The sequence below is a fragment of the Coptis chinensis genome, chromosome 6 (genome assembly GCF_015680905.1).
Source record: "Coptis chinensis isolate HL-2020 chromosome 6, ASM1568090v1, whole genome shotgun sequence".
Classification (NCBI taxonomy): domain Eukaryota; kingdom Viridiplantae; phylum Streptophyta; class Magnoliopsida; order Ranunculales; family Ranunculaceae; genus Coptis; species Coptis chinensis.
The window spans coordinates 46,059,471-46,076,970 of NC_141461.1; the positions used below are offsets into that span (position 1 = coordinate 46,059,471).

At 33.8% G+C, this 17,500-nt stretch overlaps 1 long non-coding RNA gene across 1 annotated transcript; it reads left to right on the forward strand.

Annotated features, from left to right (window-relative positions):
- The first annotated feature begins 8,326 nt into the window (after positions 1-8,326).
- LOC147493246 (uncharacterized) lies at positions 8,327-13,303 on the forward strand. Its single transcript, XR_015200247.1, has 3 exons — positions 8,327-8,595; positions 10,396-10,591; positions 12,966-13,303. It is a non-coding gene; the product is annotated as an uncharacterized LOC147493246 (long non-coding RNA).
- The last annotated feature ends 4,197 nt before the right edge of the window (positions 13,304-17,500 follow it).

Genomic DNA, 17,500 nt, shown 5'->3' on the forward strand with positions numbered 1-17,500 from the left:
ATTCTACCGATAACTATCAAGTAAATCAAACAGTATCAAGTATCTAATATCATCAGCCACAAAAAAAAGTCTTAAAGCTACCAATATATCAAATATCATTAATGACAAAAAATGTTTGAAGCTATTAAACCTTAAGCTTAAGCTTATAACTTCATTCTGACATAAAAGCCCGCCCAAATTCTAACATATAAAGTCGGACCAAATCAACCAAAGACCAACAGTTATCACTACACATGCCTAGCCATGGAAACATACCTGCACATAAAACAAAAAAGCCTTGGTGCCAATATAGATCACCTTTTTAACAATAATACCATCGAAATAGTAGCATGTAAGTTAAATTTCTAACCCATAGTCTTTATTAACAGTCTTTGCTAAATTCCAAAAATTTAAGTTACTAAATCTTGACGCATCAAAACTTAAGTCTATGTTTGACCAACTGTTAACAACTAATATGTCTTTTACCCAACAAATCAAATAGATAAAAACGAAAACTTGGTGACAGAAGTTCATCAATAACGCATGCCCTTTATGGCAATCCGAATAACATTCTTGTTTCGTTAGATTTCTAGCAAAATCAAAGAACCAATTTGTTAATAGAAAATATTTTTTAATCAATATCAAGATAAAAATAATACGGTTTAGAGTTTAGGCTACTCACTGTGTTAATCCAACCGACGAAAACAAAAGAATCCAAAAAGAAAATCGACTGTCGGCGTGTTACGTGATCGAGCCATCTTCTCCCATTTTTTTTCTTTTTCTTTTTCTTTTTCTTTTTCTATCCAACCCTCTCCAGCGCTAGCTCACGTCTCTATTTTCTTATCTTCTTTTGTATTTCCAAACCCCCAAAAAGGAAAGGGTTTTACCGTACCCACTCTCTTTCCCCACGTTTTCTCTATTTCTATTTAATCTTTATCCCCTCTTTTTTTTTTAAAAAAATATTACTATTATAACCCTATTAATAATACTTATTTTATTTTAGTTTTTATAGCCAAAATAAAAATACGGGATGTTATAATTCAACTACCGAAGGGTTTCTCATTCTCCATTATCACAAAAGAAAAGACATCCTCTAAAAAATCTAAATAACATGGTCACTTCATATTCTTAAAAAATCCGTGTTGGGCACGCAAACACATGGACACTCACGTCGGACACACAAATTCGTTGTGCATACGATTTCAAATTACGGTTACTTCTATATCCTCAAAGACTAATTAAATAATCTAGTGACGTAGTTAAAACTCCATGATATGCCACTTCACAATTATTTTTTTGTAAGAAAGCGATTTGTAACGTCTTAAGCCCAAGAATTGGTTGTCTAACTAAAGAATAAAGATCAACAATAGGTTTCTTTCTTATTAGTTGTGTCCCGGCCATGTCCTACTTCATAAGGTCTTTGTGTTGGACACTCTGTATCCGTGTCGGACACCGACACACTTATACATGACAATCTAACTTGTAAAAAAATAAACAAGAAAGAAAAAAGATGAGTATTGAGTCTAAGAAACACAAAATTCAGCTTGTGCTTCAACTTTGCATTATGAGATAGGTTTCTTTCTTATTAGTTGTGTCCCCATGTCCTACTTTATAAGGTCCTTGTGTCGGACACTCTGTATCCGTGTCGGACACCGACACACGTATACATGTCAATCTAACTTGTAAAAAAATAAACAAGAAAAAAAAATGAGTATTGAGTCTAAGAAACACAGAATTCAGCTTGTGCTTCAACTTTACATTATGAGCTTATCCCAAAGGAATTTTTTCCCACGATTTAGCGATAACTTGAAAATAGTACTCAACTACTAAAAATCATAACACCAACAGTATTACTACTACATATAACAATAACAATAAGTTAATAATCATCAGGGGATGGATAAAGCAACTCAACCCCAAAAGTGGACCTACATTATGATTTCCATGGTGGGGAGATCATCTTCACAATAATCAGCCCTTAATTTATGGTCTAGGTCCGCTTTAGCAGTGAAGTTGCTCCAAGGGAGTAGCTGCCATACATTTATACATCTGAGCTACATTGACACGGATACAAAGTGAGCAACACGGTGAAAACTCGAAAATTGAGGTATATCACACAAAATATGTTTGTCTCGTATCCGACACAAATTATTTCTAGTTTCTAAAATATGGAGTGTCGAGGTTACATCAATGTACCATACATATTTTTTAGCTCAGACACAGATAAGCGACACGATGAAAACCTGAAAATTAAAGTACATCACACACAATTTGTCTGTCTCTGAAATGGAGTAAGGGACCTCAATAACAACCCCGCTTGCCAAAAAAAATAAATAATTGTGTCTGTCTCTCGTATCCAACGCAAAATATTTCTAAAATATTGAGTGTCAACGTTACATCAATGTACCATACATATTTTTCTAGTCTTGGTTTTTGCTTTCCTTATCACCTTGCTAAGGTAGCATCAGCTGGAGTCTATATGACCTCTTTGAGTGATGCAAATTCTATTCACATCAATGAAATTGATTTTATCAACAAAAAAAAGATCACTCCTCTTTTCCAAAATGCTGAGTGAATGTATCCTAGACTCCCAACAGCCAGATGTACATTTTGCAATTGTCAGATCAAAATTTGATTTCCCAGATCACACAGTATTTCATATTATATACATTTCGATTACATTTCCTAAAAAGTAGTGTCTTAACTATTCTCATTCCTTGTTTCTTTCTAAAATCTTATTCCATCAAGTGAGAGCATTACCATATCACCATTGAAGTCCTGGGTCTGGTCCCATGTCCTAATTAACTGTAAATCAGAATGTACTAATGGTGCAGCCTATATGAGAAATACAATACTAAATAAGTTCCATATCAAGCACAAAATCCTAAATTGTTCCTTGAGAAGATGACTCGAAAACTACCTCTTCAATCTACAAAAATATAAAACATACTCCCGTCCTTCTAATGTTTATAAAACAGGACCACAAATTGACAAAATTGCTTTTTTGCAAATTTATCAATGGACATAAACTCTACCATAAGTTTGATTATAGCTCAACGATACAAACAGTTTTTTTTTTTTTGGCTTGGTACAAGGCACTACAAGCGAATAATAGTAAAACAAAATAAAATGAAAAATAGGCCGAGGAAGCCCATAAACACTCAAAACAAACAACTTTGAAGGGAATTTCATTGAAAAGGGATTCAACACTTGAGTTATCTCGATGTGCACCTTTAGGTGTGTAATTCAGCATTAAAACTCACGATACAATGACAGGAACAAGGTCAACGTGATTTAGTTATTAGATATTAAAAGGATTCATCCAAGAAAAAGTAACTAATACATAAATTACACTGACACGGCTACAAGTATCCGCGTCTATAATGGATATGAAATGTCCGACACAGTAAAAACAAGCTCAAAACAAGGAGTCAACAAAAAATACTTATACTTACTCAGGGAAAGTGTGAAGTAGCAGTTCAACAGAATCATCCAACGGCCCAAACTTCTTCTCCATTTCCTCCTCATCTTCCTTAAGCCACAAGATAGCATGAACTCATGTTTAAAACTCCTTTTCAAACTCCATATTATAAACTTGACGACCTATAGCTTGTCCATCGAAGTGGCCTTTGGTGAGAGCGTGAGACCAGTGTCCCATGAAGATACTACTGAATCCTGAACCAGTCGTCTGCTCATATATTGGGCCTTTGGGCTATGGGCCCGCCTAAACAGAGTCGGGCTTCTTTTCTTTTCAGTATACATATGGCCATTCACACGTGGCAATATAATAGCATCCAGATTAAATGAGTCGGACAATAGGAACAAGCCATGTGTATCTAACAAACCGATGTGTCTGAAGTTGGAATTATGAAATTGTCCACTCCTAAGTCCTAACAGTCAACCTTTGGATCTTGGTGATTCGGTGTCCGTTGGTGCTGAAAATTTGCGGCTGGGTTCGTGTTCGTGTTCGTGTGGTGGTAGAGATAATATCTGACAGTCAGAATTTTTTGTGCATCATTCAGTTGACTTTTGAACTTCTGGGATCTTTTGTGTGTGAGAGTCAACTCGTTGAATCTGATTTTGAGTCCACGAAATAACCCCTTTTTTTAGAGATATTGATCAGGTTTTAAGATAATTGATACGCGTCGATATAATCTTGACTTTTTCACCAGTAATAATTTAATTGAAACAATCCTATATATCAAGATATAGCTGAGAGATCCACAGATATATCGGTGAGATGTGTATTTTGTTAGATGCACGTGGTTTGTTCCAGTGTAGTCGGGGCCCATTCGAAATTTTGGGCCTTGGTTGAACTGAATTGACCTAATAAAGTTGATTTGTTGCCTTAATCTTGTTTCAAGATGCATAATTACAAGGCACTCATTTTATTAACAAAAATTGGTCCCAAGGCCAAAAAAATTGGTCCCAAGGCCTAATTTCGGGAAAAAAAAAGTCTAGAAGATATTGTTTTTTGTGAGTATAAGGACAAATTTTGGGGAAAAGTAACTCACAAACCCACTATTTCAAAATTAGGAACCCTCAAGGACAAAATAAGTTGATTCCGCCTTTTTACATTTTTTTAAATGCCAATTATACCCTTCCGTGAAAATAACTCTCAAGGACAAATGGCCCGGATTTAAAATAAATATTTTCCAATTTTACATTTTCTGTCATTTTACTATGAACAATGAGTGTTCATATATTCATTTGGTGTATGAACAATGATTGTTCATATCCAAATAGGTGAATGTACCTTATACAATATATTGATGAAATGTTCATACCCAAGGACTATGAACATCGAATGTTCATACTTAATAAATGTTCATACCCAAAGGACTATGAATATTAAATGTTCATACATAATCAATGTTCATACCCAAATGACTATGAACATCGAATGTTCATACCCAATCAATGTTCATACTCAAGGACTATAAACAATCAATGTTCATACCTACCAATTGATTTTTTTTTAAAAGTAGTCATGAACAATGATTGTTCATATTTGATGTATGAACACTGTTGATGTATGAACAATGATTTTTCATACTCCCAAATAGGTATGAACAATCCATGTTCATAACTGGATCAATGCTCATACTTATTGGATCATTGTTCATAGTTCCAATAGGGATGAACACTCATTGTTCATAGCTAATGTTCGTAATTGGGGGTATGAACAATGAGTGTTCACACCTGCTTAAAAGTATGAACAATGATTGTTCATACTAAATACACCGGGCCGTTAATTATTTCGCGTCAGGGGTATACTTGATATTTCATCTACCCAATCCGTTTTTTATTTTGCATCAAGGGTATACTTGACCTTTCATCTACCCCGTCCTTGTGAGTTATGGAAAAATAAAAAAGTGTCCTTGAAAGTTACTTTTTTGGCAGTTTTGTCATTAAGAGTCACTCCCTGTTTTATTAAAGTGAGACGCACATTAATAAAAAAAACAAATAAAATAATAAAATATCTATTATAATAAAACACAATGGGAAGACAAAGGGTGGTCGAGATCGTCTGGGGATCTGAGTTAGATTGGGGCAGATGTACGATCTAGAGCATTTTGAAACCACAAATTAATGAATGCATTTAATTTTGAAACACCCCATGACCTTCCTAATAGCCCACATTTAATCAGACATTAAATCACTTCAAACGGTTACCAAAATTAAAATAGAAAACCCATTTAGCATCCACTAAATTTGATTAGTAGTAGAGAGTTGATCAATTAGTTGGGTTAACCGCTAAAAGGCTTCAAAAGTGGGGTTAAATAAATGTCAAGGATTACCAAAAATAAAAATAAATACTAATTCAATTGGATCGGCTTGGTTTTGAAGAGTTGGATTCCCTATGAAAAATGAAAACGCTTTTTGTGTTGTATTAATTGCCGTTTTGCTTTAAAAGTGGGCTTGATCCCCAATACTCGCAATGACCATCAACCCCAAACGTTACCACTATCAAAACCCTCTCTTTCTCTCTTGATAGCTTACCACTATCAAAACCCACCTCAAAAAATCATGCACCATCGACTTCTTTGTTCATCTAAATGCTTCACTCCACACCTTCGATGGCAGGTACTGTGTTTGATCTATCTCAAGTATTCGACTAATTTAATTTTGGGATTAAACATGGTTTCCACTTCCTGCTGTTGGATTAATTTTCCTACCAAAGATGCTTTGAATTGGTTCTCGCTCCAAGTTTCTATTCTTAGTAGTTGGGTTTTAGTAGCTTATGCAATTCCTCTTATTATGTTTTACCGGTTCAATGATTTTCAATCGGGAAGCTTGAAAGACAAATATGTTACTATGCACAAAATTTCACTAATCGACTTGAACTATGTTGTTGTCGAGATCAATTACACTTGAACTATTTTGCTCAGTCGTCGGTATGTATAATGTTTCTAGACTAGATCAATAAAAACCTCTTTTCTATTGTTTCTTGCTACTTGAAGTTGCAAATGTCCATTTCGCCGATCCATATATACATACATACCTATATTTTTATTGGCCTAACAGATTGCATATTTATTAATTCAAGTGAATTGTTCATGGTTTAACAGATTTTCAATTCATTAAAGTTGGAATAAAAACATAAAATAATTCTCAACTATTGGGTTTAATTGATTAAATGTAATCGGTTGTGAGTTAACACATTAAAACGTTATTAAAGGCCGGGTTTGTAGGCTTGGGCATCTAATAGACTCAAACGGACTTGCATCCAATGGCGTATCCTCTCCCCAATTACTACCTCCGAAGTTTCCTTTTTCTTCACCAAAATTGATTGGATTAATCAAGACACTATTAGTACACCCATTAGAGCACCAGTGATTGTTACCTTACGTTGCTCCACTACCAAAATTTATCAATAGAGTTAAAGTAGAGCATGACTTTTACTAACTTAGCTTCTCTCAACTCCCTGTATAAAACTCTCTATCCCAATTTCTGGCATCAAGGTTCCTCTTCCAATCCAACAAATTTACGTAAAAAAAAATGCAATCAAATTGAGGTTTGCAATTTCAAATGTTTTTTTTGGATAAATTTGTTTTGATGTGATTTAGAAATCCTTACAAACATCTTATTTACATGGTGTCATCTATTCAGTTTATCAGGAAAATTGGTGTTCTTAGTATGCTTAGTATTTTGCCTAATGTATGATAGTTCTGAAGACTTGAGCTGTTGGGATTAGGAAGGCACAGTTAAATGGAACAAGATAGAAAAGTGATTAACAAGCACAAGCGTGAAAGAAATTACACAAAAGTCTTGCTAGGAACTCAATGTTTTTACCTTGATTAGATTTGCTAAGGATGAGAAAAAATATTAAACCACGAGAACCATACTCTAGCTAGGTACATTTCCTTTTTCTTCCTTAATAAATTCATGTGATGTGGTGTTAGTCTACTTTAATTTATTTTTCATGCTATTAAAAGTCAGTAGATACAATGTTGGTTCTTGGTATCTCAAGCTGCTATATGTATGTATGCTCGACTTGGTTAGCACGTAACAACATTTAAAAGCTTAATATGTTTATGTTTTATGTCTTGGCTATTTGTCTTTTGTTTTGAAGTTTTCACTTGCTGTGTTTGTTGTTTCTATTCCCATCCCTTTACACTGGTATGGTACTTTAAAAAAATTCACAACATAGTAGAGTGTCTATTGTTAGCTCCAAATGAAATATGGAGGCACTACAAAGCTACACCTTATTTGGACCATTTTTTTTTGGAAGTAATTAAAAGGGTTAAGACCGGCTACCCCTAAACTATATTAATGAAATCAATCATAAATACAACCTAATGCATCCTCCTCCACTATACATTGTAAGCATTCACTCAGTGAAAGGGTGTAAAACATTACATTATTCAGATCCTTTAGTTTTCTTTCGGATTTGTTTTTGAATTGAAGGGCATAAATAGAAAGACATAAATAGAAGATGATTGTAATGCCCGGGAAGAAAAAGTGTACTTATAGTGGCTCCAAAAGAAATATGGAGGCACTACAAAGGTACACCTTATTCAGATCCTTTAGTTTCTTTCAGGATTTATTTTTGAATGGGCCGGGCATAAATAGAAAAGACATAAATAGAAGATGATTGTACCGGCCGGGATAAAAAAGTTGCACTTATAGTGGTATGGCAGAGTGATTCATGATCATTACATGAACCCAGAACATTATTACAAATTTGTATTGATTTAATTGATGCCAAGCCACCAATTTGAGTATATCTAGCATGACTATTTATAAGCATTTCATTGCTCTTTTTGGGAGGCCTATCTTGGCTCATTTACAAAGTTAGAGGTTGTTCACACTTCTAATCCATTAGTTTTCCTTATGGTCAGCATTTTAAAACTTGAAGAACCTAAAAGATGATGGAGTGTACATGTTTGATAAATTGAAAAAGATTATATATTGGTTATGATAGAAGATTATGTGCTGGAGTGTACGTGTGCAGCCAATGGTTTAAAGAAATTTACTGCTCGGGAAGGCACCGGTATATGAATTTCGGGATGGTGAAATTCCATGCTAGACTTTGGGAAATTTATTGTGTTCATTTAATGTGGGGGTGTTTGTCGACCTACAAAATCCAGGTTTCTAGGTACTTCATCTCATGTAAGTTACACATTTTGATTTCCATTCTTTAGTTTTTTCTTTTACTTCTTTAGGCAAATTCAGTGATGCACACGGTTTTTTTTATATGTTTACAATTTGTTTTACTAAATTTTCTATGCAAAGTTCCTTTTTGGGTTGTTGTTTTCCGTTATGTTCTAAATTTTGAGGCTGCTTTGCATCTTCGATACCATTTTGGGATACTTTCTGTTGTGAGTAATTGTCTTCAATCTCATTTGAGCACCTAAACAATTTCAGCATGCATCCCAATTTATTTGTTTGTTTAGTTTGTGCATATTGAAGTATTGGCATTTAATTGATTTCTACCTTTTCAAATCCTTTCTCTTTTGAAAGTGATTCGAATTTGCTATTTTTTTAACAAAAAAGGTAGAGAGGGTAGCAGATTTAGAACACTTTTGTCTCATATCCTCTACATAAAGGTTAGTTTTAGTGCATTATGTTGGTAGACACCCAAAAAATTTAGTTCATAGAGGTTAATTTTAGCCAATTTCCTTTTCCTTCACCAAAAATTAATAGACACCCAATTAATTAGTACACATCGGTTACTCATCTTTTTTCCTCTCGATACTTATTGAGAGTTAGAGCACCACTGATTATTTCCTTCCGATAGTTGCTCTCCGTTTTCCTTTCCCATTCAATAAGAGTTAATTTGATTAGTATGCAATTTCTCTACCGACTTTAGTGGTTTGTAACGCTTAATGTGTTGAAGAAAATAAATGGTGTTTAAAGCATACAATGTTATTTGTAACTTCTCTACTGTTTAAAGCATGTTTTAAAGCATCCTTTCTTTCCCAGAATCATGTGTGGATACTATTTTTCTATAAAAAATAAAATCTTATGCATTCTTAACCTTCAAGAATTTAAGCACTCCCCTTTTGTTTGCGGAAATGTCGATTGAAGATATAATTGAGAGTGTGTTTTCATAAATGCTAATTGCAATAAACAAATTTGACTTATAGTGGACCCACTAATGAAGTCTCATTCAAATCCTTCGTGAAGGTTTGACAACTTATTGGCCCTCTTGGGTCCTTCATTGCAAGATATCAAGAACTAAAGATTCCATTGCCCTCAATGTCCTCTACCAATAACGATTATGATTTTAGTTAGATATTTTTGTTATGACATTTATATATAATGACTAATGACCACATATAGAATTCTCCTCTACTAATAACTGACTACGATTTCAGTTAGATTTCTATTATGACATTTATATGTAATGCCTAAGATTCTTTTATACAAATATCAATGAAAAGTACATGTTAATAGCGCATTGTACAACACAAAAATAGAATTCTTTGGGCTCTTTTTGGTATTTATGCTCATTTTAGTTTGAGAAAAAGAATTCTTTGGGCTCAAAATAGAGGCATTCTCATAAGCAATCAAGGGTCAAAACCCCGAATGGGCGACCAACCCTATACGCCTCGAATCACGTCATGTTCCCAAAAGCCGGAGCAAAACCTAATTCTCAGATCTAGGGATTGCCTAAGCCTTATATCTAATAAGGGCATGTGAGGTGAAGAAGTGCTCTATTTCTGTGTTGTACAATATGCGCTACGAACATGTACTTTTCATTGATATTTGTGTAAGGATGTCAGTATGTCACATACCAGTGTGGGCTTCTAAAACCCGTTTTCTTATTGGATTTTCAGCAATTATATATCTTTTTATTGTTGTCAGATTTTAATTTTTTATTTATTCCCAGCAAAGGTTTTATGCATACTTCCTAATTGTTGCCTGCCTATCCATACTAAACCTTTTATTCCTTTTGTTTTTTGATAGATATTAAGGTATATTGCAAGTTTGTAACTACCTTCTGTTCTCCATTAAAAACAAACCAATAAATTTGCAAAAGTGAAAGGGCATTGAATTAGAAGGCAACGTACTTCAAGCCAGGATGCGGGAAATGATCAAGCCACGAGGAAAACATGTACATTTTCTTCATTTCCCTCATCGTTGGATTGAAATTCAAATTAAGGTATTGTTTCTTTCGTATACTTCCATTGGATGATCTAATTAAAATGATGCTTACTAAAAAATTGTTGTTAAGAAATCCAAGTGTCATTTTATTTGTTGAATCTATTACTATATTTGATCATTTTTCTCTATTTTGCTTTTTTTTTAATTTTTTTTTGTTGATGTTGGTAGGAAATTGTGAATTAGCCATTTAAGAGTTAATGTGTTTGTATTTTGAGTTGTTTAAATTGGAAATGGTTTATTGATTGTTTCTCCTAGCAAGGATAGTGTAAACCAAGGTACAATAGTACTTGATTGAGACTAGCCTCCCAAAAAAAATATATCACCACCCCAAAAAAAAAAGAAGGATATAAAAGTAGTTTTTTTTTGAATCGCACCAAAGAGGTTTGATCTTTTTCATGTTGTGTTCAAGTGGTGTGAATAGGTAAGAGGGCATAATTTGGTGGAACCAAGTGTTGTTGCTAAAGAATTGTTTAATAGAGCGTGTTGAATTCAGTGTGCATAAATGCATAATATGTGTTTGATTTCAGTGATCCCAGCTTATACTTGCTTTTGCAGTAAGCTATTCATCTATAGTATTTTTTATTACTGTAAGTTCCTTGCACAAATTGATCTTCAATGTCCATTGAAAGTGGTCTAAGAGATGAAGATACTCGGCTCTAGGAAGCATTCTTGCATTGTATTAGTCAAGTATTTTCAGATACTTTGAAATCTTGCATACTTACTAATACAAATGACATTATTGGATGAGTAGAATTGTCGTTTAGAATGTTTCACTCATACAATATTCAAGTTTCTTCTTAAACCCTGTTCGGTGGCCCTATATGGATTAGAAATTGTTGATCCCTTTATCCCTTGCTTACTATGTGAACTTGAGATATTGGATATAAGCATAAGTAAGGTGTAAAACCGTGACAACTTCTTTAGCCTAAACAGTTAGTACTTTGAGATTTACTAGGGGGTAGATGTTCAACAATGGGTAGAGAATCCCATGGCCTTCTCAACTAGGAGATTCAGCTTTAACTTAATAGACAAAGGGTTGGGGGTTATTGACTACCCATATTTTAATTTCAGTGAGTCATTGAAGCATTATAGATGGATTATCAAGTCTCGAAGGGAGTCAAACCTTTAAAAGTGCTAAATTATTTTTCAACCGTTGTAATCTGCTATAGTTAGTGTTGCCTGTGTTTTTAGGATTATTGATTGGTACATCGGTCCTTTCTTTGGATCTTTGATGATTCTCATATATTGCTTAATGCAAAATGAGTAACGAGACATCTATTACCAATGGAGTAATGAGACATTTCTTTTACAATTATGGTTTGTGTTGTGCCTACTGCGGCCTCTCTTTCATCACATATGAAGTGGTTGATATATGCAATTTTTGAAATCCATAGATTGTGTTTAGAGTGGTAGTTCTCAAGTGATGTGTGGTTGGACCAAACTTTACGTGGTGTTCAGAAGTTTAGACAGGTGAGTAGAATTTATAATTAATAGTATGTAATTAGAACAAGATTGATACTATCATAAGACTAGCATGAAAAGGTGATCGAGCAACATCTTTCTTTGTTTGGAGTAATTATTACATCAGAACGCATAAAGATGTTATTCCTTATTGCAAGTGAATACTAGGAATGTTACTCTAGGTGTATAGTTAGAGTTCAGGTGTTGGGAATCTGAGAATGTGTGCTTCTCAATAATTGTAATTATTTTGCAAAAACTCTTGATCGATGGGGTCTATAACACTATAAGCTCGAAGTTAGTTATTTGTCTTAATATTTAAGTTTGGAGAACTTTGATGGACTTTGATTCATTTTCCTCAGTTGGTTATTGCCGCATGCAATACAACAAATAACACAACCAAGTTCCATTTGATAAGAGATGGTATGATGAAATATTGATGGCCTGGCATGTTTCCTTGATAATTTATACCAAAGAAATTGATTGATGGGAACATAGAAACTATAAACACAGGTTTATTTATAGGTTTCAAGAAACATCGACTCCTTTGACAAATAATGTTGTTACATAGAACTCTTCTTTAATAATGGTTGGATTTCAATTTGAACATTTAGTTCCTACTATATATACTACTTGATTGTGCCATGTTATATATATATGCTCATAGTTGTTTTGAAGACATGATAGAAAGAAAACACGATCCTTGGATGCTTGGCCTTCTTTTGACAAGTCCAACATGTTTATGACTCTTGGAAGTTGAATTGATTAAAGTATGCTCTTAGTCTTATGTTGCTTTAATATGTTACTTCTAATTTTGCTCTAATATTATTTTCCTGGATGTCTAGCCAGATGTCATTTGTATTGAACAATGGGATAACTCCAAAAATAACCAACTAAATTTGTCGGCTTTTCAGAGACTATTGGGAGCTAATCAACAACTATGTTGGCGCTCATGAATCCACTGAGAAGAAAAGTGCTAAGATGTGTTTCAAATTTAAAAAAGTTGGAAGAAGAAAGAACAATGCACTCTAAGCTAATTACAAGGAGATGTTCCGTTACTGTGAAGTGTAGTGCTAGATCAAGTGTAAGTTCGAAATCACTTCCAATGTTTCATATTTCAAAATTTTAAAAGAATAAAGAACGCACCCTAAGCTAATTGCAAGGAGATGTGCAATTACTGTGAAGTGCAGTGCTAGATCAAAACCACTTCTAATGGTAATAATCTGAACTCTTGACCTCTTCGATTTAGCAATGTTACTTAATTCCTCAACCGCTTGAATGCATATTTTCTATTCGAGAAGCTTACCTTCCAGATTCAAGGTCAATAGAAGATTGATGAATGTCTTGAAAATTACCTCAAAGTTACCAACTTCGTACATATGGTGGATGTAACATCTAATGCATGCAGTGAAATGTGTCCCAAGAAAATACATAAAGTGACACCTACATGACTTCAAATGTGGGAGAATTAGAATACTAAGTGTGAGATTTTCTTGAAATGAGTCTCATGTCAACTGGAATAAAGACGAGTAGATCTATGTTACTATCCTCTTTGACGTTAGTTGTCGAAAAAATAACTATTCTCTTTGACCACTGTAAATACTTGAACACTCAACAAAGAAAAAAGTATGTGCAAACTGTGCAACTTTTAATGAACAAAAATTTTGTCGTTTCAAATATTTGCATTGTATATGCTTAGGAATTGGGTACTACCTAGGGGAACACCTTTACAGTTTACAGTATAGATCGTAGATCGTAAATTCAACAAAGACCTTAGATTCAAGAATCTAAAGCATGAACTTGATTTACCTATTTATGCAAACGTCCTCTTCCTAACTGAAAGCCATGAGACTGGGTCGGAAGATGTCCTCAAAAAGCCCACTGGTCGAGATAACTTCAACTTGCCATGCATCGCCAACTCCAACCAAATTTAAAGACCGGTTAATATGTTCCAATGTGGGTGTCGAAAAGCTTTGAAGGTTCTCTTCAATACCAAATTTAAGTATATAATGAATGAATTTGATGAATCTTATTAACAAAATTAAGGGGCTATTAAATAGTTGCCAACACCTTAATTACGTGGAAGGGCTTCAATGGGTTTTGGTTTGAGTCCTTTCTTGCATGAAGAAGTGCCCATGAAGTGTAAGCCCATTAAGTGAGTTTCAAGACAAATTTCTTAAAGCTTCTGAAAAAACCATGAATGTTGAAGCTTCTTAAAGTCTGAAGGTGATGATCTTTGTTCTAATTTGGTTATAATAGAGGTACATGCTCTTCTCAAAGAACTCCTTCAATTCCTTATCATCTTTGAGTTTTTGACTGGTGTAGTACTACTGTTAGAAGAATATATTTATCAACATGTATTAACCAAAAAGGTATCCAGGAAATGTCCCCAATTCCCATTTGGTTGAGAAAAGGTTTGCATAAAATCAATAGAATGATTGGGATATAGTCATGGTAAAACGTTGTATACTGAATGCGGTAGAGTTACATTCAGTGCCACAAACAACATAATAAGCACCTCATAACCAATCGTGCCGTCGGCACGGGTTATATCTAGTATATTAAATATATCATGAATTATCATTGATTTGCTTAGCCAAATATTAAAATTAATTTTATGTGATTGTAAACATGAACCCATTAAACAACACCCATAAAATCCATGAGTTATTTTTATACCATAGTAGTCATTTAAAAGAAAAAACATAAGCAATAAGTAAATAGCAAAATAAAACTTGTATCTCTCAATACAATTTAGCTTAACTTCAATAAACTAAAATAGTGAACCAATCGAATTGAACCAAATGAATTATTCACAAAATAGAACACATGATTCGAATTTTAGAATCTCAAAAACTTCATTTAATCCATCTTTGTGTCTTCTCTCAATCCATACAACTTAACAAAAACTAGTTAAAATTAAAGCTTAGAGACTTAGAGTGTACTCCAAGATGAAACTTATTAAAATTGTATAATTTATTGTACCATACAACAATTGGATCGAGTATAAATGTGTCACATAGAGCAAAAATTGTATAAAAAAAATGAAAAAACTGTCAATGTTGATAAGATGCACACCTTGTGCGTATCGCGCCTCGACAAAAGATACAAAAGGCACACGCCTTATGTTTGCTCCCGCGCCTTGATCAAGGCGAGTTACTAAAGGTGCGCCTTGCTGCGCCTCGTGCCTTAGGCGCGTGCCTCTTTGCACCTTGACTACACTAGTTTGTTCTTATTTTCCAGCTCATTTACTCAAATGCTAGCTATTGCATTTCCACGTGTGAATGTGAATGTATTTAAACCTCTATTCAATTGATTTAGACGAAATTACCAAATTGAAAAAAGTAAGTAAGGGCATCACCAATGCAGGCCCTCAAAATAGAGGGCCACATCAGCCATTTAAAGGCTTGATAAGAGGAGAAAAATTATATGAAAGGGTATATTGGAAGGGTTTTATAGCCGCAGAGCTTTATAAATGTTCTTGAAAACTTTAATGTGCAAATTAAGTTGTTATAATGGTGTGGTGTTTGGATGTGTGACTTGCAGGTCGCATGTTCAACACATTATTATTATTCTTTTGTATGTGGAAATTAAAAACAATAAATTGGAAACCATTGGTGACGGAATTCGAACCCAGCTAGTTTGGCAACAGTGTAAAACATGTAGGTGACTGGATTCGAACTCGAGCTTGGGCAATAGTGCAAAACACGCAAATAAAGGCCCTCTAAAATTGTCTTCAAATATAAAGATATTTTTCAATGGTGGTATTTATGAAGGCCCGTATAAGGGTTGCATTGGAAAAGGTGTTTCTTCAACTGCTCCCTCAAATTTGTAGATAGAGGCCCATATAAAGGCTCCATTGGTGATACCCTGAGTAGACTCCAAATAAAATCTAACTACTTTAAAGAGTTTGGTCCAGTGAATAGTAGTCTTTCCCTATTATACCCCTATGCAATTTGAATGATCAAGGAGAAACTCTCCAAGACAGATCATGGAAGAAAGTAACTGGTAAGGACCGGGTAGATAAAAGTTCAAGTATACCCTTGACGCGAAATTAAAAACGGCTTGGATAGATGAAATGTCAAGTATACCCCTAATGCGAAATAATAAGCGGCCCAGCCCAACCGAAACGACCCAGTGTATATAGTATGAACAATGATTGTTCATACCTAAATTTAGGTATGAATGGTATGAACAATCATTGTTCATACCTCATCATGAGCTATGAACAATCACTGTTCATATGAACAATCATTGTTCATATTGTTTATACCTATTTTGGGTATGAACAATCAATGTTCATACTTCAACATGAGCTATGAACAATCATTGTTCATATGAACAATCATTGCTCATACCTATTTGGGGTATGAATAATCAATGTTCATGTTTATACCTCGACATATATAATGTACGATTAGTAAAAACACTTATTGGGGTATGAACACTTATAGAAGATCTTCAACTAGAATACCCTGTATTTGTAAAATTTCATCTGACCAAGTGATTACTCTTCAAAAAACATAAGAAATAACCATTAGTCAAAAAAAATATTTACTCAAAACAGATATGAACAATAAATGTTTATACCTAAAACAGATATGAACATTAATTGTTCATACCTACTTTAAGTATGAATAATACGTATCCATACCAAAAAAAATATATAAACCCAAAACAGATGTGAACATTGACTGTTCATACCCAAAACAGATATTGAACAATACGTGTTCATACTTAAAGTAGGTATAAACAATACGTGTTCAACAGTAAAAAATGAACAATCATTGTTCATACTTATTGGACTATGAAGAATTATTGTTCACACTGAACAATCATTGTTCATACCCCTATTGGACTATGAACAATCATTGTTCATATATACCCCTATGAACAATGATTGTTCATACATCAACAACATGAGGAATGATCAATGAAAATACCTATTGGACAATCATTTTCATACATCAACATAAGCTATGAACAATCATTGTTCATACCTATTTGGGGTATGAACAAATGGAACAATCATTGTTCATACATCAACATGAGCTATGATCAATCATTGTTCATAACTATTTGGGGTATGAACAATCAATGTTCATACATCAACATAATGTATGATCAATAAGAACACTTATTGGAGTATGAACAATGACAATCATTGTTTATACCTATTTGGGGTATGAATAATCACTGTTCATACATCAACATGAGCTATGAACAATCATTGTTCATTGTTCATATGAACAATTATTGTTCTTACCTATTTGGGGTATGAACAATCAATGTTCATACATAAATATAATGTATGATCAATAAGAACACTTATTGGAGTATGAAGAATAATTGTTCATACCTATTTGGGATCGATATGAACAATCATTGTTCATACATCAATATATTGTATAAGGTATATTCACCTAGTTGGATATGAACAATCATTGTT